The sequence below is a fragment of the Uranotaenia lowii genome, chromosome 3 (assembly GCF_029784155.1).
Source record: "Uranotaenia lowii strain MFRU-FL chromosome 3, ASM2978415v1, whole genome shotgun sequence".
Taxonomy (NCBI): Eukaryota; Metazoa; Arthropoda; class Insecta; order Diptera; family Culicidae; genus Uranotaenia; species Uranotaenia lowii.
Window position 1 is genome coordinate 134097787 of NC_073693.1, and position 25450 is coordinate 134123236.

Sequence of the window (25450 nt, forward strand, 5' to 3'; positions counted from 1 at the left end):
CTTAAATTTGGATAAAAGTGAAGATGATTGATTCCATGAAGTTAAGGAATGCGAGAGGGTTTTTAAAGCTCAATCCGAAAATATCAACAGAGGAAGTGATAAAAAAGATAATTTTTTCTAACTGGTTCGTCTAGTTGACCAACATTTAGGCCTGAATTCATTTCAACAAGGTTGAAGAGCTATCCACTGGTTAAATCAACAAAATACGGCAGTTAAACCGTGCGCAAAATATTTGGACTGCTAGTGGGGAGATCTTTTGAAAAATATCCTAATGAACAGCAAAACGAACGCATTAGCAGTCACCTGGCAAGTTTTCAGCCAGAAACTTTTGTTTTCGTGATAAGTCTCGCCTGTATTTTCTGAATATAAACAAAGAGAAATATTTGAAAATTTCATACTTGAGGAGTCTAACGATCTGTAGTAACTAAAATTCTCTCAGTGTTTCATAACGATTCACATGATGAATGGATAAATATACAAAGAATTGTTTCCAAGTGCAACTATGTTCCTGAAAAGCACTTCAATAAGTTTATACTCTGTTTCAGTTGGATATGGAATCGTGCCATTACGAAAAAACTGTGGTGGAGTGATAAAAAATCAAATATGTTGTTTTTGTGCCGAAGGAGGACATTCGGCTGAATTCGTTATAACTTCGACCAAATCAAAAATTTTGAGTAGTTCTGAAGGCCAAATTCCAGGAAACAAAGAATGTAATAAAGAATAGCCTTGATTTTATAAAAGCGTGGTTCATAGTTTGTATTATAGATGGCGCCCGTGTTGCTCAAAAACAAAAGTCAAAAAACTTCTTCAATGGACGCTATCTCAAAAATCACTTGAAAGATCATCACAAAAATTTGCACGTGTGAACATAACATTACCAGGTGGATTCCCTGAAAATTTCATCAATTTCCATCCATACATTTACAAGTTATTTACAAAACAAATTGTTGCATTTTTTTCGAATACCCTTATTTAAAAAAAAAACATGGAAAGTGATACTGATGATGAAATCGAGATTTTTTAATTTTATTTTCGGTTATCTGATAAGTTTTCATTAATTCTGTATCATTTTTGCTTTTTTTCATGAACAATCTTAGTTTCATCATTGTTACCTTCACGGATAAATTATAAGTGATTTTTACTTTCATTTTCGATACTTTTCTGAAAAAAAGTTCCATAATCGAAGTCTTAGATACAAAGTGATAACTCAATTTAAGAAAACAGAAACCCAAAACTGTCATGCCGAAAGTACCAACAAGGAGACTAGGACTACCCCGACAGTCGACTGATATGGGCGGCGCTAACATTATTATTCTATTTTTATGCACCATCGCTGCTGTCATAAATTCATCGCTATGCTTTTCCACCTAGTCAAGTCATGCAGCAGCAGTAGGTTCGGTAATGCACCGAGCACACGTGAATAAATATTTTACTCACACACAGTGCCAGTGCAGCTATAATTCAGATGCACTTTTGAACTCTCCTTTTTGCGGTGCGTGACTGTTTTTACAATGTAGGAGAAGGTCTCTTTCACTTCACTACTGAATAAGACGAGGGTAAAAAAAAAACAAAACAAAACAAAACATATTCCTCAATAAAGGTTGGGTTCTTCTATTTGTCGGTTGGAAGTTTTTCTTTTCTTTGCTTTCATTCTTGTTGATTTGACGATACATTCAACAGGAGCAAAGTGTGGCTGCGATCCCTTGGTAAATAAATTAAATAGGCGTTTTAGCTAACTCTTAATACATGTGAAGTCTCAAACTATTTTCAATCAAGTTTTAAGTTCATTGGAAAAATTTTCTTCTGAGCAAAGGGATAGCTCCCTGAAAGGAAACTGTGCTGAGTTCCGCTCTGAGGGGAGATTGCAGCGATGTGATAAGTGCTCCTGTGCGGTTGATTTCAAACTCATACGGTCGCCATTCGAGAGTTTCCGAAGGGAGGAAATTAGATTTTTGTTTTTGCTTCCTTTAGCAGGACGACTTCGAAAGCGTGGATGCCTAAATTAGTAGGTTGGTTTGTTCCGAATCGTGGAATGGATCAACAACACTGAGCGAAGAATAATAGGTATTACCTTCTGTGGCTGGCAAACAACTCGAGTGCGATTCCCGGAAGTATCTTGCCGAATACGTTATTGAGCATCCGAAAGGAGGTTTAAATATTTCCTGGGAGGGGAGATGGTTTGATAAGATAAAATTTAATTTTTGGGATAGTTTCTCGGTTTCTTGTTTACAGCCAGATAACATGCGGAAGTTCATGTGTCAATGTCAATATTGACTGTTTTTTTTTCTTTTTCTAGGATTTTAACTCTCTCGAGTTATTCATCCTCAAGTCAATATTGACTGGTACAGAAGAAAATGTTAACACTGTTTGTTCTGATCTTCTGGGATCAGATCAAAACCTTCAAGACTCATAGAGAAAATATTAAGGTATTTTCATCAAAGTTCATGACCATCTATTTGCTTCAAAATATTTTTACCGGATTCTAGATCCGGTTTAACTGCCTTATTCTTGTTTACTGATTTGAATTATAAATCTCAATACGTCTTTTGAATTCTAAAAATTGATAATGAAAAACAGAATATCAACAGGAAAGCGCGTCTGCTTGAGATCACAGTGTTGGAACCGAAATCTGCCAATAATAAACGAGCGAAAACGGAAACAAATCGTTATTAGCATATTGGCGCCTGCCTGTCATTTATTCTTTGTGATCTGGGGATTTGAGTGATGTGCGCAAAACGAAGCGCTGATGGTACAGTGTTATTTGAGGTTTATAAAACTAATTACAAAACTTATCAACAAAGTGAGATTCGAAGTCGTTTGTCTGTTATTGTGAAGCTTGAAGGTGCGAACGGAAACGCATGGAACATGATTGGGAATCATAATAAATAATTTCCTTTTAGTTTTCAGATCAGGCACATCTATTGCAAAATATGAATTGATTTTTTTTTCAAATTAACTATACTCACATCCGCAACACCGCAAAATATCCTTCAGATTCAAGTTTTTCAACAAAAAGAAACATATTGTAGTCATTAAATTCTACATCAAAACAGTGTCGAAAACTAGCACTGGGAAAAGCAGGCTGATTTCAAAATCAAACTTCGTAACGAAAAATTAACATTTGTGAGCAGAGTTGCAAATATAATCTTTTTTTAGCATATTCTAAGCACTTTTTCTTCTGCCACTCAAAATTTGAAGTGCAATGAAAATGGAATTGAATCTTAATCTACATCAATCTAAAGTAACAAAATAAAACAAAATATATTGAGACAAAATATAAAAAAAAAAAAAAAAACATCAAGATAAAGTATATTAAAGTAGATCAAAAAGATAAAACAACTTCAAACTAGATAAAACAATCAGCTTCTACTCCAATGATGAACTTCCTTGAAGGTGGAATTATCGGCATAAGATTCTATATCGGACCGGCACTAACAAGCTTTCTCATCGCTGGCATTGTCCTACCAGCGCAACCGCATTGCATGCGTCTGAAAGAAACCAAACAAAATATATATCATATCCCATCACAAGACAAAGTAAGATGGAAACAATCAGCCAGCAAGGATAATGTCGAATGATGTACCGAGCGCTGTTGTTTGTTTCCAACCGACGGCAAAAAAAACCGCTAACCAATATGTGTTTGAGCTGTGCTTGTGTATTAAAACTCACTGGCAATAGAAAGCAGTTTCTAGTTTCCCATTTCCGACCCAGTCCCCTCCCCTTTTTTATGGTCCAGGCCCAATTGGGTCCTTCCTCCACCCCGTACGCATCTTTAGAAGTGGGAGGGACAGTTTATCCTATGGATGGTTTTGTTTGCATTATTTTTTCCAATTCTGTACGACTTGTTTGTCTAACTCCCGCGTATGTCCATCACCGTACAATTTTATATCTGGTATTTCGCCAGATTTTCATCACAAGCATATGATCCTTTTTAGGATTAGTTATTATTTAAAATTCTCTGTTTAACGTGTTGTATTGCCAGTTTCTTGAAAGTGTTTATGTTTGAACTGTCTTTGATATTCTGTGGCAGGCTGTTTAACATTTTTAGACCGTTGTAGAAAACGGATCGTTTTGTCATTTCCTTTCTCGTATTCGGTAATCTGAAATCATGGGCTCTTCTCGTATTGTAGCTATGTACATCGTTGCCGTACTGCAGACCGTCCATTAAGTAAGCCGGTAACATTCCGTTCTTCATTTTATATATAAAAATCAAATTGTTATACGCAATTCTCTGTTTCACTGACAACCATTGAAGTATGTCGAGCATCAATGTACTTGGTGTGTATCGATTACATCGTATCACTACTCGCATGATCTTATTTTGAATTCTTTGTAGGCGCTTCGTTTGTGTATCAGATGCATGCAGTAAAATTGTAGCGCAATAGTCGAAGTGTGGCATGATAACAGATTTAACGTAGATTATTTTCGACCAGAAAGTCATATATCTACTTACTCTACAAAGTAAACCATATTTCACGGCAATTTTTTTGATTGTGTAGTCTATGTGAGCTATAAAATTCAATTTTCGGTCTCACAACCATCGATTAATAACTGAGGGCTTACTCTTATTTTGCGATTTCCAATAATCATCCAGTTGGTTTTATCAAGATTTAGACATAATTTTCTGTGTTTCAAAAAATCTGCAATATTTTGCTTTTTGCACAACGAGTTCTAAGTCATTTCCACTCCAATAGGAGACGGAATCATCTGCAAATAGCTTGAGACGGCCGTGGTTTAAGCACATTTCCATGTCATTGATGTACAACATAAATAACAAGGGACCCAACACACTTCCTTGTGGAACTCCTAGGTTATTTTCTCTGTATCGCGAGTAAGATGAACCATATTTTGTTCGTTGCATTCTATTCTCCAAATAATCTTTGAACCAGCTCAGAACCGTACCATTGATGCCAATTCTTACCAACACCTCTAACAGCAGTAACCGATCAATAGTTTCGAATGCTCTCTTGAAGTCTAGAAACACAGCCACTATGTAGTTTCCGTTTTCAATATTAATCTTCCAATTTCGAAGCATCAAGTTAACTGCAGATTCAGTTGAATGCTGCTTCCTGAATCCAGACTATTCAGCAATCAATATGTCTTCACACTCCAATAAAACGTAAGAGAATTGCTGTTTTACTGCTTATTCTAGCACCTTTTCTTGAATTTCTAACATGTTTATAGGCCGCCTTTGTGCATTTTTCTGTTTTTCAATGGGAACTGCAGTAGAACACTTCCACGTTTTAGGTATTATTCCTAACTGCAGACTCGTGTTTATAACATTTCTCAACGGGTTGGCTAATACCAGCAACGAATCCTTAAAAATTTTTAGGGAGACATTTTCGATACCAGCTGTGGGTTTCATATCGTTTACTATTTCGTCAAAATCTTGAATACTTATTGTCTCAAATGAGTGGAATTCTTCACTATTGTACACACTCTGATCCACGTAGCCATTAGAGATTGCCGGGATGCTGTTATGAATTTCCATGACGCTATCAATAAAGAAGTCATTGAACTTCTCAGCTATTTATTTTTCGTCTTTGACTTCAACTCCGTTGAACGAGACTGAATCTGTCCTGGTACTATTTGACTTCATCAACCTTTTTATTGTCTTCTACAATTGTTTCCCATTAGATTTGTTTCTCTCTAGCTCATCTTGGATAGATTGGTTTTTAGCTTCTTTTAATTTTCGCGAATATTCGTTTCTCACAACTTTGTACTTTTGCCAACTCCTTGAATATTTTGTTCTTAAAAATTGTTTGTAAACTTTGTCTCTACGTATTTTGATTTCGATTAGGCTTCTGATGTACCATTTAGTACCACGTTCAGTACCATTAAGTATCATTTTTTTACGAACTAGTGCATTAACACTATCTTTCAATAAAACATCGACACGTCTTGCCAACTCATTGAAGTCAGCGCATTCCAATGTTGGCAAACCTGCCTCAAGAAGCTGTCGAAACACATTGTTGTTATACTGACTCCAATCATTCACAATCTGATGGATCTTAGGAAGACCATCATTAGAACCAAATCCAATTTCAATATTTATAGTCTCATGATCTGACACCCGAAAATCAGGAACGATTCTCGCCTCAGCTCTCTCCACATTTGTGAACACCAAATCTATCCTAGAACTGCATAACAATTTGTCGAAAACCGTATGCCTCCATGACACGTTTCAGATCCCTGCACTCTGCTTCATAGTTGAAATTAATGTTATAATCACCACAGAAGATGTTATCAATTTCGTCTACAACAGTTTGACTCAGCTAACTATTTTCCAGAATATCTAAAAACCGAGCATCGCTTGCACTCGGAGAATGATAAATTTCTCCAACGACGATTAGCCTTTTTCCATCATTGAGTTCGGCTGCCAGAATCCAGTTCATTTCAATACCTGCATTTAATAAAATGTCGATTTTAAACATCTTTCCTACGTACATTGATACTTCTCCAGTATGTCTTGAATGCGAAAAGCAGTGAATCATGGTGAATCCAATTATGTCCAAAGTATTTGAATTCAAATCCTTCGTTAAGTGGGCTTCAACTACCACTAAAATTTTAGGCTTTAATTCTTGAGCCACTACGCAAATTTCCTCGAAGCTACTTAACAAGCCGCAAACATTTAAATATAAAATATCTGATTTTGATTGCTATTTACCGTAATCGATGAACATTTTTGCCTTAGAGGCTTTCCTTTTATATATTTCGCACTCATAACTCCCTGCACGGTGGCAAATATCCACTTGCTTCTGCAAATCTAACTTCACTGTGCTATTTAAATTAACACAATTTATACACTTTTCATGCCTTTTCCATCAAAGACAAAGGAGGATAAACAAATATACCGGCCAATGCAGTGCGTTTTTTGGTAATTGGCAATGGTGATTGATTTTTACTTATGATTTTTTGCCCAATAATGCACAAATACAAAACAAATTATACAAATTATATTTGTAACTATATCATTATTCATTTTTAAGTATTTTTACATTAAAAGTTTTCGTATCAAATTGTAACTTTTGAAATTTTACCCTTAATCTTAAAGGTGAGCTAATTTCGCATTCATCGTCGGTTAAAATCTTTGAATTAGTTTTAGAATCTGATAGATTAAAAACTTAGTTAATTAGAGCAGAAACTTTTTTCTAGAACAGCCTTCCATTTGATAAAAAAAATTCTATACTCAAATCAAACAAGCCAAATCTTCCACACTCTTTTGTACATTCAAAGATTTTAACATTTTATGAAAATATTTCGAATTTCCAGAAGAAAAGAGATAAAAAAATTTTGGATTATACTTGCTTGACACAATCTTAAACCAAATTAATGATTTAGTTTGAAATTTGAAATAATTAAATGTTAAACAATACGCAGAGAAAATATATGAGGTCCTTGGAGTCAAAGGGGTATAAGTGCATAAAAGCTAATCCCGAGAAAGCACGCTTTTAAGTTTTTGTGTTTGGTCATTTTCCATACATTTTTCAAAAATTCGTTTTTTTCTTTCAAACGTAAAAGTATGTAAATAATATTTTAAAAATCTGAAAAAATCACAAAATATACTTTATATGATAGTTTAATGGCATTGCGGTGAACTTTTTACTACGAAAATTCTTGATAGAAGAATTACAGATTGAAATGAAATGACGGATAGACAAAGCAGATGCTTAAAAGAAGAAAATTGAAAGATGTTGAAAATGAGCCAAGAGCATATTTTTATGGAAAGCTTCAAAGGTGCGTTCTAGACTTTGCCCCGCATCAATTGAATGGGACAAAGGGTCTAGAACGCACCTTTGAAGCTTTCCATAAAAATATGCTCTTGGCTCATTTTCAACATCTTTCAATTTTCTTCTGTTAAGCATCGGATTTATCTATCCGTCATTTAATTTCAATCTGTAATTCTTCTATCAAGAATTTTCGTAGTAAAAAGTTCACCGCAATTCCATTAAACTATCATATAATAATAATCAACGGTGACTATTCGTTAAAAAGAACAAAATATACGTTGAAATTTGAAGAATCGTTTGGTATTATTAACTCAAAATCGAACATTTTGTCACTTATACCCCTTTGGCTCTGAGGGCCTCATATAATTTTGTGCAGATTTTTTAGCTAAAGATAAGGTAGGTGCATGTTTCTTTAAGAGCAAATATTTTTCAAGAAAAATCAATTCCATAATGAAAGCCCTGTGGATGATTTTGTAAAATCAAATATTGTTTTTTTTTGCATAAAACAAAACTTAGAAAATGAACTGAAATTCAATTTTTATTTGTGATAATCAGCTGATTTGTGTGTACAAAATAATTTTGGTTAAAAATGTGAAATCTGGAAATGAATTCACAAGCAATCTTATATTCATGATCTTTGAATTCCTCAACAATTTATTGTAAAATTTATTAACAAGCTAAATCTTTTTCTGTATTTTGAATAAGCATTCTAAACCTGAATTCAAAAATTTAGTTTTGAATCTGAATCCGAATTTATATACTATTTTTGAAATGTACAAAAAAACAATTTCCGAATCTTAATTCCAGATCAGAATTTTATCAGGGTTTTAGAGCCCTCATTGAAGAATCTATTTATTTTTAAATCTGTAGTTCAGGATTAATCTAAATTCACTTTTTAAATATTCTATTTTTAATCTGTATTGTCAATCTGAATATGAATTTCTAACTATTAATCTGGATCTGAGTTTTCAAATTTTGGATAGCCAACATGTTTAAATTTAGTGTAAGAATTTTGTTAAAGGAATTCAAATTTGAATATAAAACATTTTTTTTCTATTTTTTTACATTAGGAAAACTCCCAAACAATCAAAAGTCCCATAAAACAGGTACAAAAAAGCTTACACAGCCCCATCATTGATATGAAGTACGTTCTGTACAGCTCAAAATTTAAGTTCTTATTGATACTTTCAAGTTTCAAAACAAGTATTAATGACATTCTATTCAGCTTCCAGTGGCCTTTTAATTCAGCTTTCAAAATACAGGATCGTAATGTTAATTGCAAAGGGCGAAGCGTTTGATTTTAAGTTGGATTTTTTCGATACGTTCAATTGAGTTGGTATAATAAGGGATTCCAAACGACTGAGCAGTCATACTTAAAAAAAAAACGGATGAAACTGTTCGTCACGGTTCTCGAATTTTTCCTGTTCCGACGTCATTGTCTTATTTGCCACAGCTGCGTTTTTTGCCACAGCTGCAAATGCCCTGTCAAATCATAAATTTCCTTGCAAATTTGTCAGCAAAACCAAATTTAAATTTGGCTGGAGCATTCCCCCGAGCCGTTGCCAAGTAAAATTTTTGACCTGGGATTTTCCCGAAGTCAGCCTTGACATAGGTTTCATCGTCCATCAGAAGACACCCATCGGACTTGGTCATCACCAGGTCGTATAGCTTCCGAGCACGGATTTTGGCCACACTATTCTATTTTATGGTCCGATTTGGTTGTTTGCTAGCTCGAAACCATTTGATTCCTTCCCGGAGTCGAATTTTCCTCACGTATGGGCAGCACCAAATTTTTAGGCCAAATCACGGTCAAAAAGATTGGAATTCCTCTTAATCGTCTTCAAAATCTTACAAGGCAGTTTTCGGCCGAAAGTTCAACTCCGACGATTGGTTTGAAGCTTCCGAATCGTCGTCAATGTTACCTAGTATCGTTTGATAACGCGCCATACGGTATTTTGCCAGTAAGGATTAAGGTTGCCAGAATTTTTTCAGCACGTATCCGGGCTGGACAAACCAGGTTATTTTTATCAAAAAATAGTCGACCAAAATCCTGGAAATATCCGGGCAAACTTGGTCAAAACCTAGAAATTACTAAACAATAATCAAGAAAAAAAAGTTGAAAAAACATTTTTTTCAAACAAAAAATTATCAACAAATTTGAATTCGTATTTCAGGCTTTCAAAAAACCTTTTATGGTTACTTTTATTAATCTTGCTCAGAAATTTTCGTTTTGGACGCATAATCGAATAAAACTATAACAATTTTTTTTTAAGTTGGATTTGAGAATGTAAATTAGAATAAACCCGGGCAAAATCCGGGCTTTTCTAATGAAATCCGGGAAGGGCCGGACTTTTTACAAATTTTATATTAAATATCCGGGCAATCTGGCAACCTTAGCCTAGAGGTAGACCCCAATGGATTTTCCAAATTGTTGTGCACATTTTTTCTCTTCTTTCGGTCGGATTCCATGTTAATTGTTTACAAAGTACAGTCGATTCGCGGGATGTCAAAAATACACACGTGAAGCTGACAAAACTACCGAAACGTGGACACCATGAACTTCCAAATTCGTCTACAAGGAGCGCCACAATATGAGCATAAGTTTGTTCCAATTCAAAATGAAGCAAGAATTAGTTCTAAAAATGCTAGACTATTTATCGTTAGTAGAATCTCAAAAAGCATGAAGATCAGGGTGCAACTAAGTTAAAACTAAAAAAACCTAGGAAAAAATCTATTTCTATTTTAGTTTTTTTTGTTCAAAGAGGATTTTAACCAGCATGATCATTTTTCTCTTAAAACCCTAAAGAAAATTATTTTTTTTGAATTCATGAGGATATGCAACTAAATCAATTTCTAAGCTGAATAACTTGATTAACTAAAAATTTATCTACTTGTTTTGACTGAATGTTTCATATACTAATGGAATTTTTGCAAAACATGCTCTGTTTGATTCGTAACTTTTTCATATTTCTATTACAGTGCTCAATATAAACCTTATAGCGAAAGCACACATTGTTCACTATTACAGCACCGCGCAATTTTGACCCTTCTGATCGCGTACGAATCAAAACTATTCCCCGCAATTACATAAAAATCCGATGGTTATCTCCTAACTTCTATAGGTTATGGTGGTTCCTGATGATCTATCATAACATGTCTACGAAATTGTTATTACTCAATTTGAAAGTCTCACTTATAGGCAAAAATTTCTTCCAGAGGCCAGCAGCAACGAAGAAACGATTTTCCCTCTTCGACGTCGGTCGTTTGGTCGATCAAATTGCAGACATGCAGCAGACTCCACTCCACGACACGTTTACCATAATTCACACTCATTCCATCATGTTTCTGCTTCTGGGTCTAGCTAGTGTCCGCATCGCCCCGTGTGCCCACATCAACCTCCAACAGGTATCCCGAGAAAAACAAAACGCAACCTGTAGCTCTTAAAGACGAGAATGGCGAGGGCCTAGCCCATTTCGACCTACCCGAGACCGCGCCACCACACACCGGGGAGCTTTTAATTTAGCAAATGAAGTATCTACCGGTAATTTATTACAACTTGATAACAACCATTTCCCCGTTTTTTAAAGCCTTTGATATTCTTCGTCTAAGGTTTTCCTAAGCCTACAAAAGCCTCCCAAGCGACGATGGTTAGTTTCTAAGTTTATTGTTGTTGCGGTTCAGCTTTTTACGATATTCAGGTGAGGTGAGGTGCCGTGGTTGGCACGTTCCACCAGTTTTCCGAACGTTCAAGGCCCTCGGAAGCCTCCGTGGAGTTCAGGCGAAGAATGAAGCCCGTGAGTCTGACAGGCCTGGCCGCAGTTCAATGTGCCTCCGTGCGATTTGGAAGAAAGACGAATGGTATCCGGCGATACTCGTTCTGCTGCTGCGGTTTTATCCAACAGCAACAACAGGTTGAAGGCATGGTATCTGGTTTTTTTTCCACTTTGTTTTGCCGAAGAGGAACGAAACGTCCCGGAATCCATCACCATTCAATGCTGATAATCGCGGGGAGGATTAATAATTCAATTATGGAAATTAATTAAAAGTATCTATCGGTGAATTATTGATTCGAAGTATTCATTTGAACAGGCGAGCGGCTATTCAATAGCTAATTTATGGTTTGGTTTCCTAGTGTGCTACCACCTACTTTAGGCGTTGTTTAGCTTTCGTTATCAGATTTTGCTATCGTGAAAAACTTACATCAAATTTAGTAGTACCTTAAAGATAAATTTTGACATGTTTGAAAAAAAAAACTTAACTTCAGTAATAAAACTCAGAATGCAAAATTTCAAATGCTGATTTTTTTGCTTTGATATTTTTACTTTGATTTGTTTGCCCGAAAAACGGGGTATATTTAGCATCGTAGCTGGTGTTATGCTTTCTATTTGTTGGTTCTATGCTTTCCAATTTTGTCAAAGGTTAAGGAAGTACAGAGTTATGTCACCTAACATTATGTTTACAACGTTTTAATAAAACATTTAGCTCATCAATTTGCCATAACGTAATAGTAGGTACACCCACAAATCAGACTACTCCAACCTTCCTTGGAGGTTGATTAATCCTCATAAGATTCTATGACAGACCGGCACTAACAAGCTTTCTCATCACTGGCATTGTCCTCCCAGCGCAAACGCATTGCATTTGTCTGAAAGAAACCAAAGAAAACATATCACAAATCCTATCACAAGACGAAGCAGGATAAAAACAATAAGCCAGCAAGAATATTGTCGAATGATGTACCGAGCGCTAAGTAAGTGTGAACACCCATTCCCATCTAATATCGTATTCGTTTTCACCACCCGAAAGTGTTGCACCATCCACGCCGAAAACGAGTATGAATCGAGTTTTGCCCAGATGGCGGCAACTTTACACGATTTGTCTATGTATCGTGTGACCAACATCTTTTAAATAATACCGTATTTGTTTATGCCGAGGCATCCACTAGTGTTGCACTGGTGCACCACTAGGTGCTGTCAAACTGTTTGTTTATTCGGACGGTGTTGCACTGCCATCGGGCGGTGTTGCCCCGAAAATCTTGTCAGTGTTGCGAGAGAGCGTGTAAGTGAGTGAGGTAGCAATACACTGGCGACAGTTTGTGTTTGTTTTTGTCGGGTACGGTGGACCACTGATCGAGGGGAGAAAACAAATACGGTATAAGTGGTCGTGAATCTCGTTTTTAAGCTTTTTTTCCTCAGATTTAAGCTTTTTTTGCCTTGAGAGCATAGGAGACGGAAGCTAAAATCTGAGGAAAAAAGCTTAATTCTGTCAAAACGAGGGGAAAAATGGGGAAATCTGAGAGATGTGCTCCATACGGTTTGAATAGCGTTGCCGCCGCCTGGTTTTGCCCTCATCTTTGTTGGTGTGCGTGAAATCGGCAGTGTCAACAGAAAACATCAAGCTGTCAAAAATCCATTACAGCTGGTATTTGTTTTCGTTTTACTTTGAAAATTGAAATGAAATTTACTGTAGTTGATCTTTGTCTTTTAAATAATATGAAAATTTTAGCATGAATTTATATATTATATTGAATTGTGAAGAATTCAGATTTATTTTGCTTGGTAGATTCGCCTCTGGCACGGATGATAACTGCAATACCGTCTATGTTTGCTGCTGCTAGACTGCAGTTACCCCAGCTTGAAGGTTCCGGTATTTTGAACGTTTATTCCTCGCAAATCTCATCTTCATTCGAGTACCTATTTCCGTTTTCGCATTACAAAAAAAAAAAAATCTTGGAAGTCAAAATGGCGAACTCGGATCGCGGAAGTCGGGGGAGAAAATTTTGCTAACAGACCGAAACGAACGAAATCCAAGCTCCCAACGCGGGTGTAGTCTCGGAACTACCGTTTTTGAAGGGCAACGGGTGGGAATCCGGGACTTGGCGCAACCGAGCATCGTCACCCTAAGGCACAGCTCGAAGCTGGCTTGTAGCAGAGTAGCTTCGATGCAGCTGAACGCTTCTTGCTGTGGAGACCAACTTATAGGACCCTCCCGAACAAGAAAACTTTTCGGTTTGGGCGATTCCACCAGATCTTTGGGTTGGCCTTTTTGCACTCGGATTTGCTGCTCTTTTTCGGCATCGCCTGGAACCGATTGCAGTAAGCCTTCTGGGCACATTTCTTTTTGGGAGCGTTGTTTGCTTTGGAACGTGCCATCCAGGTGAGATTCTCCGCCTCTGTTGGAAACGGCACTGGTATTGAATCCGGAACAAGTTTCCGTTCTTCGGGATAATAAGGAGAAAAAAACAGCTCGAACTCAATTTTTGCGGTAGAGAAATAAACCAACCAGCTGATATTTGTTTACATCGGGAAGCAAGTGCTGTCAAAATTCATGATAGTATTAGTTAGAGCGCAAGCAATACCGAATATTTTCAGGGTGTTCCAACGTCCACTTTATGGTACACTACCAGTGAACTACTCATCGTGAAAACGAGCATGAAAACAGCAAAAAGTGCACTACCGGTAGTGCCCCGGTGCACCACCACTTGAAAACGAATTCTCTATAAGACAAACGAAAATAAAAAAAAACCACCAGCCACCGGTGTTTTTTTATGCTCGGGCGTGGCAAAAGACTTGACAGTAAATCTTCGCTTGCTAACTGACTCTGTTGATGCACTGATTTAGTTATTGGACTGTTAGGGTAAGTTAGCCCTATTTTGGCATGGTCCTTTTCTTCACGGATAAAAAACTCTAAAGGTTGTTATCAAAATTCGTATGGTTGGCTTTTCCATATCACTGATTTTTGGTTGAACCCATAATATTGCTAAATCTACATCGATGACTACGAATAAACTAGCGTTGCTGTGAAGTTGTTTTGGCTATCGAAGATTTCTCATCTGCTCATCGCTAATATAAACTAACATATGGCGGATTTGGCTATTTTAATCAGGTCAACTTAAAGATTCTAGATGTAAGTTTTTGAATGTCAAAAAAACAGAAGATGGTGGCAGTTATTTTTTCGAGGACACACATCAGAAAGCGAAAATGTAAGTTCAATTTTTTGTGTAAGTTGATTTGTTCTACTAACAGTTGTTTTCAGTTTCAGATTCATCCGCTGGGACATATATGTTGAAGCGCGCATACTTTGATCCCGGAAGGCAATGGGAAAAAAACAAAATCCCCCAAAATGTTTCCAAGTCAATTTTACCACGTAAGTAATTTGATATATTTTGAATATTTATCATGTTCTCGCGGTTGAAAAAAACCGATTTAGATTTTGACGATTTTTTCAAATTTTGTTTCAGGTTTCGCGCCAGTCTCAAAAAATATCCTTCTAGAAACGGCGGAGCAGCAGCGTCAATTGCATTTAAAAATATGCCACTAATGTGATATATCATTAAATTAAAAAAAAATAAATTTCTTAATAAAAATAAAAAGGAAAAACAATGCATTTAACTGCTCAAATTGATTTTTATTAATATTTGAATCTACAATTTGCGACGTTCATGGGGTGCAGTATTACGGTAAAAACAGCCATACAAATGATTGACTAAAAATTCCTGTTGGATTTTCGAAGCTGATGCGATCGCTAAATCAGCCATTTATCCATTTGTGGCAACGTATAATCAGATTGTTGGCTTGAATGTATTTTCGGGTCAGAACCAAACAATCATATTTATGTTCATGTAGACGCGTAATATAACTGATAAATCTATATATTTTTCTCCGTGTTGGCATGCCAACATGTCTTTTCGTGTTTTTCAGATCCGGATTGAGGTAAAAAAAATTGAATATATATTCATTGCGAAGAAAATAATTTGTTTCAAATCTTTGCATACCGACTTTTTTGATTGTTTGTACTATATTAAAGTAGTTAATTTTTTTCGATCTGCATCCGAGGCAATTATGTTGGAAATCACTGTATGAAAATCAGATGAACTTACCTTTCTAGTGCAACTGATAAATTCACATGTGATTTCAAATGCGGTCGTTCATTTGAAAAATTTGCAATAAATACTCATGCCTACAGTTTTACTCGGCAAAAATAAAAAATACTATAAAGACTAAAGAACGAATATTAAATTAGGTTTTGAATAAAAATTTAAAACTAATTTTGTTCCTTTTCTTGGCATGCAACTTCATTTGAAATCTTTGAAATACACCACCAGTGTTGGAAGCTTAATGAAATGCATGTTCATTAAAGATGTATTTTTGGGCTGATGTTTTCCTTAAAAATTCATTTAAAACTACGCACAAATATTTTCATACTAATTAATTGGGTTGTATGATAAGACCGTTTCTATCAACTCAAGCTTCGAAATAAGTGGGAGAACATAAGTGATTCGACTAACTAAAAGTCATATCCAAGCATTTTAAATGCAAAAATCACTATTTGGGAACCATGAATCCAAGTTACATTGGTATGCGTGCGAACAGCATTTACATTGCAGTCTGCCGAGCAAATGCCACGTGGTCTCCTACAGAACACAGTGGTTCGAAATAAAAAAAAAACTAAGTGAAATTAAACAACTCACAAGACTTAATAGATGTTTTTCTTATCTAAAAATTGTTAGATCGATGGCAATTTATGACATTAGTTTATAAAATACATAATTAATTGAGTTTTGGAATCGCTTTCTATTGCTTGGGAACCATATACTCAGATTTAATTTTTTGGATTCTTGTTCTAATTTTTTTTTCTTGTAAACAGAAGTTGGAAGTTCAGGAAACTATCCTTTTCTTTCCAATTATTCCTTAAAATATTAGATGTGAGTCGAATTAAAAAATGTTATAGCACGGTTTACATTCTAACATATATTTGGCGTGTCAAACCACTGCGCAACGTCCCGGGCATTCGAGATGGCTCTTGCTATGCTTCTAGCTGCTAGCTCATAATCTCAGCTAACAAATTCAAAAGGGCAAAATTTTCAAATACCATTCAAGGATTTTTTCAATTTCTTACTTTATGAAGCCAAACTTCACAATATGAAGATAGTTGTTTGGTAGTGAAAATAACCATTTGTGTCGCAATCGCAAGTCTCCTAGAGTATTTTACTATTAACTTATGGTCTATAAAAACTCAAAAGCAATAATTTAAACAATGATTTATAAATGACAACACATCATGATGCACAGAACCATAGGAATGTCGTAAATTAATCTGTCGTTAGGCTTAGCATTCCTGAATTTGTCCAGTTAGCATTCAAGTCAGGAAATTCTCCAAAAAATACTGAGAAAATTTAAGCGATTTTTCCAATATTAGGAAAAATCTAATCGATGAGAAAAGTTCAAAATAAGAGATTTCAATTCAACGTTACAATACCACTTTCACAACAACCACGTTCAAGTCGTTTTTTTTTTTCAATAATTCGTTTATTTGACATGGCTAAAACCATTCAGTATTACTCCCGTTCAATTCGTATTTGATTTCTATTTTGATGAAATTTTCTCAAAAAAAATTGCAAAAATGATGAACTGTGAAATCTCTTTAAAAAATTTCGAGGAATGTGAATCAATCGGGAGCCAGATACGGATATTTTACCTCAATATTGTGGCAGCTGGACCACACCAACTTTTTTTTAAAACTCTACGTTGAAAACCTGGGCTAGTCTATGCCCATGCCATCTGAAATGCTTTTCCTAGAATGATTGGCTTTATTCAGATTTTATCTGTCCTTCATAAGTAACTTACTGTATACATATTAAAGAAATTTTTTGAAGTGTTCAGTTTAAAAAGTTTGCTTACAAAATATGTTAGTTTAAATTTCATCGAATGGATTTAATGTTCATAAAAAAGAGAAAATTCAAACCACTCGCGGACATAATTCGTTTCTGAATCGGTCCCTCTGAAGGTTTGGTTGTCATTCATAAACCAATGATTCTTGTTCATACACAAATATTCTGAAACAACCTGTGATGTTTCTAATCATCACTTTGTTTAAATGAGTAAAAATTTTAAAGTTTTAAAAATAAAAAAAATTGCGGGAATTCTGGACTTCCGAATTTGTGAAATGAAAGCTTATTTTATGCTTCCCTTCAAACCAAATTTCATCAATGTTTTCAAAAGCCTTTTTGTTGTGTGAGTGAAGCCCGGTGTTCCATCGTCGCATAGAACTTTACGCTCAGCTGACGTCATTCTGTCAGTGGCCTTATATTCAGAATAGCCAACGAATCTGTTAACTGTCAATTGAGCATTGTTGGTAAAGATCTATTGCACATTGCTGGTGGCCAAGAAAGGGATCATCGAAACAGCAAACAATTGGTACGGGCGGCCAAGTAATTGGAGCACAGCAGTGAGTACTTTGCATGCATTTTGCTCACATTAATGAAAGTTCCATAGAGAAAGGATATTTTTGTTGAATTCTAAGCAAGTTAGCAAGTAAATTCTTCAAAGGATGTTCTATGGTGCACTCAACAGGAAGGTTGGAATGTTGAAAAAAGGGTGAACCATGCCTTAGGTGCCAAGGTCGGGTACATTTACCCTAAATCGAAATAAGAATGTTGCGTTGGGTTCGATTTTCACTTTGTCTTATTTGTACTTTGAAATAAATTATCTAATTGGATGAAAATCCAATAAAATGTTTGTCTATATTCGCTTGAATGTGGTGGTCATACATCATTTTGCTTGGGAGCAGGGAAGCAAATCGAACAGAACTGATAATGATAACTGGTTTACTTAGCGATAAATTGAGAATGCGCTGACGTCTTATCCTATATAATGACGATCAAGAAAACTCGACCGGAACTATTTTCTCTCAGTCATATCTAGTTCTGAGAATATTCTCCGACAAAACTGGAAGCGAGCAAGAAAACAAACGCACAGAGTGTGCCTTTTCCAGTTATTTGCATCCATTCTGACTCACCGCGCCTTAACTTCATGTAAAAAAGTGAGGAATTTTCTTTCGTCCGGGAGCGAGAACTTATCCCTAACGTTACAAGAGACGATAAATTTGAATAGGAATGCACCACTTATCGAGAGCAAGAGTGAAATTGATAAGCACTAGTACAGTGTTCTTGCGGATAAAAATATCTCTCACGGGTGTTTTTATCGGCAATTTCTAACGGAGGATATCGATTTTTGGATTCCCTGTTTGGGAGCTCGAGTCTTTATGTCAGTATTGCTTTTCAAATCATATCATCTTTGGTACAGTACACTTTTCAGCGCATTTTTGACATAGAGTCAGCGCCGAAACGGCAATGCAATAAAATTTGATTTAACTATATGATAGCTACACAGTATGTTATAAGTAAGTTTTCTTTAAATAAAAATGGTATCCAAAACCATTGAAAATATATGATGTTCACATGATCAATAAACGATCTTAGCAAGCGAAAAAATTTTTGTATTTATAAATTTTTTTTAAATTCAAAAAACATTTCTCGAAGTACACAAGTGAATTGACAGATGATTTTTCAATCCGCTCGTGAAATATTATGTGTTCCTTCTTCTCCTAGCGACTAGCGTTCATTTTTTTTTTCGGCGTGATCTCTGTTGTTATTTCATGAATTGCTTAAATGACTACGGCTATGTGATAAATAGCGCAGAATATACTGGAGCAATAGAAGGAATAAAGCGTAGAGTTAAATGCAAAATACTCCACATAGGTTTTCATAAAAATAATGCAATGTAGAAGCCCAAAACTGTGTAAAGGTTTGATCCTTGCAATCGGGAGGATAAATAACCCAAGCAACCAAAAGTCCCATAAAACAGGTACAAAAAAGCTAACTCAGCCCCATTATTGATATGAAGTACGTTCAATGCAGCTCAAAATTTAGGTTCCCACTTTTGCAACTTTCAAGTCCATTAATGAGTACATACAGTTCATTTATGGGAATTGAGCAAAATAAGTCACATACAACGTACATATTAATCATTTTGCAACTTACAAGTTTATTAATGAGCACATTAAGTTCACTCAAGGAAATTGGGCAGTTGATTCTCTTTGTCAGCCAATATGTAACTTTTAAAGTCTCATTAAGATAAATATGTGACTTTTGATTGCTTGGGAAATCAACTCTATCTGACCACCATGAGAAACAAATTGATGTCATGTAACAAGGCCGTGCGAATCCCCTCCAAGGTTCAACCCCCCCCCCCCCCCCCCCATGGAGATTTCTTCAAGGTTAAATTTTCGATTAACAAAAAATGAATTCACCATAGTATAGGAAAATTACTTCATCCCAAAAGATATTTAAAAATAAGGGTAAACAAACATGTCAAAAACTTTGCTTCAATTGGAATTTAATCCATATCACTTCAGCTAGGCCCAAGACGTTTCATTTTAGAACACTGAAACTTATCAATAGCAAATTTCGATTTGCAATCCAATAAACCTTCTGAATTGAAACTCAAACTTTGTCACTCGAAAACCCCACCTCGTCTTTAGAATAGGTATTTTTTTAAGAATTGTGACTGTCCCAGTTCATAATTTAAAATAAACCATTTTAATCTCAAAATTCAATCAAATTCAGGTTTATATTCACGGAAGTTAACAGAATTAGCAAAAAAAAAAAAACTTAAACCTAGTATGTATTTCTTTTTTGCTTATCACTTTGATTATAAAAAATCCTTTGTGTCATTACTTATTTTTCTATGTTATATGATTCTGATAAAAAATATTCTTAAATTTTGATAAATTTAGCAAGGCCACCAAATTCACTTTTTTTTCAATGTGTGATGAATTTAAGAGCATATTTAAATTAATTTGGAAGTCCGAAATCCAAATTTACAGCTATAGATTTGAAAAATTGGTAAAAATCATTTGAAGTTTCTGCACATTTTTGACAAAACTTTAAAATATTATATAAAAATATGAAATAATGGTTGGTTTGCAGGTTCAAGTCCTGTCGGTGAGCCGTTGTATCTTTTTCGAAATTTTCATGAAATAATGGTTTGAAATCAATTTCCCCTAGACCACAAGACATTTTGACATCTTCGAAAAAAGTTATAGAAAATTCATTTTGTTTTCTCTTTCTCATTCTGTAATATACAAATATTTAAAATTATTTTTTAAGAAGTTCCAAACCAATCGAAGATATTATTTAATGTGGAAATAAATCGTTTTTCAAGCTTCAGGCTGTTCTACTTTCTGATATAAATACATCTACTAATGATATCTTTCCAAACTTATGAAAACTGTAAGATTCCACTTTTATAGATCATTGTTTCTCTGAAAATAAAATATCTTGGCAAAATATACTTCCTTGATCGAATGAAGTATACAAATAAACAAATTCAGAAACAATTTTTTTTATCGATGATTGTTAGTTCATCGGTTATCAATGATTGATTCCCTTCAAATATCAATATTCATTTTTAAACTTATAAACTTCATATCACCAAAAACTAAAGACAAAGAATCGAATACAGGATGATAAAAATCAGATCTTTGTCATCTTCATATTTCGTTTTAATTTTCAATTATTTTACCGAGTTTTATATTCAAACTAAACTGAACTTGAAGCGCACCCCTTAATCAAATCCGATTGAGCTCAAATTTAGCACAGGTAGGTTTTTTGGGGCAGTCTACAGAATGCATGAAACGTCGAGGTCTGATGTTGTATTAAAAAATATATTTTGGCCAAAAATCGTATTTCTGAAACTGGGACAGAATGTTGATTTTTCATCAAAATTTATTTATAAAATGTATACGGTAGGTTTTCACAATTAAATCACGTCATTTTTATGTCCATTTCCACCCTAATATACATATGTTTAGGTGAGGAATGTAGCAAATTTTCAAGCGATGAGTTTTTTAAGGTTTTGGATAACTTTGTTTAAAACCTTGTGTGCCATTTCCACTCGAAAAAATCCATAATCCGGACATTTGATTACAAAATTGTCATAAAAAATCCGGCCAATATCCGGGCATTTTTTTTCCAAAACCCAGGAATTACTCAAAAAAATTTAAGAAAAAAAAACTTGAAAAACGTTTGTTTTAAGCATATAGCATTTAGCATATTTTACATCGTATTTTAGAATTCCAAAAATCATGATCATTTTTATTAAAAATTGCTCGCAAAGTTTCATTTTAAATGCATAAATTTAACAAAAAATTATAATACTTTTTTTTGTGTGATTTGGCACATTAAGTGAATAAATTCGGTCAAAATCCGGGTTTTTTCAACGAAATCCATAGCAATCGGGCCCGACCGGACATTTCCCAAATTTTTCCCTAACTAATTTGGAGTCATTTTTGAATTTCTCAAACTCTGGGGTCTAAAAAGCTTTGTGTTGGTTCAAAACTCATTCATGAATTTTTGCAGAGTTTTTTAGTCATGTTAACATGAGTAAATTTGAAATTTGGTATTTGAATGGGAAAAATGAATATTTTTATCGGAAAAATCTTTTTTTGCTTATCCTGTGGAACCCAGCGTAAGCCTGCCTATGGATTCTTTGCCATTTTTTTTAAATATATCAAAGGAAATTTTCCGCTGAATAATTTTGTTAAAGACTAAAACTTGTTAGGGAAAAAATTACTAGCTGTTGAAAGGAGTATGTCTTTTGGCATTCTAAAATAATCATTAATACTGACATCACTGCTGGTGCTTAGCGAGGTATTGCATGACTACTTTTCAAGAAATGCTTCTCTAGGTACCAGCAGTGAAGTCAGTTGAATTGATTGTTTTCCAGTGCCAAAAGACATACACTTCTATTAAACAGCTAAATCTTTTTTACATTATAACGACGTTATATGAAGTTGTGGTCTTTGACAAAATTGTTCAGCGGAATTTATTTTAAAGAATTTATTGATTGGCATAAAAACCATTAACAAGCTCGGATCCACAGAAGAAACTAAAAATGATATTGATTTTCACGATTTTTTTTCTAGAGCTATCGTTCAAATAAATGTATTCAATTTGTTTGCATTATACAAGGCATTGTTAAAAGAACATTTAGAAATTTTTTCGTAGAAAAATATTGAAAAATGAGCCGGTGACGGAGCACTTTCGAGGATGCCTTTTAGAAAACAGGATTTGCGGTGGACACTGTATCTCAGCACAGAATCATCTGAGGTCAAAAAATCAGAGCAAAATATTTTTAATAGATGTTTTTCTGGACCTCAACGTTTTTATTTAACGTAAAAAATTGTTTATGAAACTTTTGTGGCTGTTTGAAGTAAAAACTACGGGTTTTCACGAAAAAATCCGCCATTTTTTATCTGTAAAATCTCCCCAAAGTAAAAAAAAAAGAAAAACGTTGGGGTCTGGTATTTTATATGTAGAAAATATGTTCCAAATTTGAAAAGAATCGGATAAGTAGTTTTCAAATGACGATGTCCACGGACTTTAAAAATGTGCTTTCGAGAAAAAAGCGTTTAAGGTTTCTGCTGTTGCTTTCTTGCAGTATTAGAAAGGAGGAGATAAAGGCCTATAATTTCTACAGTTTTGCTTCAATTGACTTGAAATTTTGACACAACATTCTTGAAATGTTTTACAATAAGAAAATAAAAAAATCGATTTTTTGAAAGTGTTAGACCCTACCCCCCCCTTAAGTATCCGGAAGAAAATAATTTCGCTAACCAAAAGTTAGTTCAATATACACCATAATTCTGGATTCTTTCTGACACAAGGGTATCCAATTGCTTTTATCAACTCAAAAGTAAGGCTGACTAAGGAACAGTGCTAAAATATAAAAAAATTCTCAAAAATACAGGCTCAACAAAGTTTGCGGGTCAGATAGTAGCGTATAAATTCCGTAGTGCTGCAATTTTTACATAAACTGGCAGAGGAAGGTATGAGCTAAATCTTATAAAAAACCTCAAAAACTGTCAAAAGCAACCAAAAACAGGCTGCTTAAAAATTATAGATTATACTGAAGTAACCTTATATATATATATATATATATATATTTTTTTTTTATAAATTTCACATTATCAGCAACACCAACAATCTTCTGATCCTGCATGTCTCAATTTATCTTAAATATTACTTAAGAAGCAAAAATATACTGAAGTTTTATCCATTCGTTTCATAAGGTAACAAATTTGCAACAATTAATGTATGAAGAAATTGAAAAATCGTATTTTAATTTAATTTTTTTCTTGATTTACACATCAATTCCAACTGTTTAAAATAGTTTTTAAGGAAAAATAAAAAAAAAATCATGAAACGAAGGGAAAAAAATACATAAAAGTTCTATAAATTTGCGGTGACTGTATATCAAATGCCATTCCGGTAAACATTAGGAAAAAACGATGCTTCTGCACATTTTGTATCAATATGATCAGTAACACCCTCTCACATGCGAATCCATTCAATCGAAATTGGCTTTTTATTGATTGTGGCATGTGTGCGGTGTCTGATTTTGCTATCGTTTCATTTGACCCTCCGTTTGCGGCACACAAACATTTGGTGAGGTGGTCGCCACACACATTAACGGAAATGTTTTTTTTTTTCTGGCAGCTTTTTTTTTATTTTGCAAAAATTGCCGTCTACCGGTGGGTCATTTCTTCATTTGATTTTGTTTTGATTGAGATGCTTCCTGTTTCTGTGTGGCTTTTGTTAGCGCCCTCTTCAACTGGGAATCATATAAAATTGAAATAGAATCTATCGTTTTTAAGACCTTGTAAACCCGTTATAAGTTTCTTGGATCATGTTATGGGGAACAATACTAGTTTTGTTTAAATTTTGATGGCTTAGGGCAATCTTTTAAATTATATGTGATCTGCTCGTTAACTACCTTATTTTCAATATTTAAAATGTGATATAAAACTGAATTTATCACAAACTGTGACAGTTTGTTTATTTTCGCCTGTACCAATTATTGACATAGGCGCAAGAAATGACAGACTACAAAAAAGCCATTAGGGCGAGCACATGTGCAACAACGATGCACATTCTTCGGCAGCGGAAATTGAGCCTGAATCAAATGCAAATATATATGCTCGCCAACAGCCGCAAAACGAAGGAAGCTAAGGAAGACAGTGGCACAAAAATTGCACATTTTTTCCCCTCTTTCTGATGATCATGTTTGATGCAAAACATTCGGGAGGCAAGTTATTTTTTATGACGTGTAGACAGGATTATTACACTTGGCACACACGATGACGGAAATAGTAGAGGTGAAAAAAGATAATCGCGCATGCTGAAAGGGGACAATTCCGTTTTTTGCAGCTTCATTCCGAAACGTAATTTTTTTGCCGACAATGGGACAGCAATTAGATGCGGTTAATAAATTTTCGGGACGAAAATAAATAAACGTCTGGTGCAAATTAGGGACATCCACGTGGATATGGCGGAACGATACAAAAATATTAGAATGCATGTTATCTTTTGTATCTATGCGTTTTAAAGCAGAAAATATATATATCATACAACGTGGGTTTATGCTAGGTGAAAACGTGCGGAGAATCCGTCGTACTCGTTCCAGTGAGATGATCCTCGCTCGAGTTGAAACGAAGTTCAGCAACAAAGAGTGCATCCTTCAAGGTGCTAGCGGAGGAAGTTCTAGGCGAGAAGACGGAGGTGCGTGCGCTATGTCACGAAGTAACCATCCGTATCAAAAACCTCGACGAAATTACGACAGAAGATGAAGTCAGGACAGCGCTAGTTGACCAGTGTAAGATCAGCAAAGATCAGATCTCGATCCGATTGAGACAGGGTCCTCCCAAATCCGGAACACAGATTGCAATTGTGAGGCTTCCAGTGGTAGCAGCCAACGCAGCACTCGAGTGCAGGCGGCTAAAGGTGGGAGTTTGTCAGATAACCATCTCCCAGCAACCCCCAAGCCGTTTGACTGCAAGGGAATTAACAAACGAGGATTATGCTGGGGTGTGGGGAATCC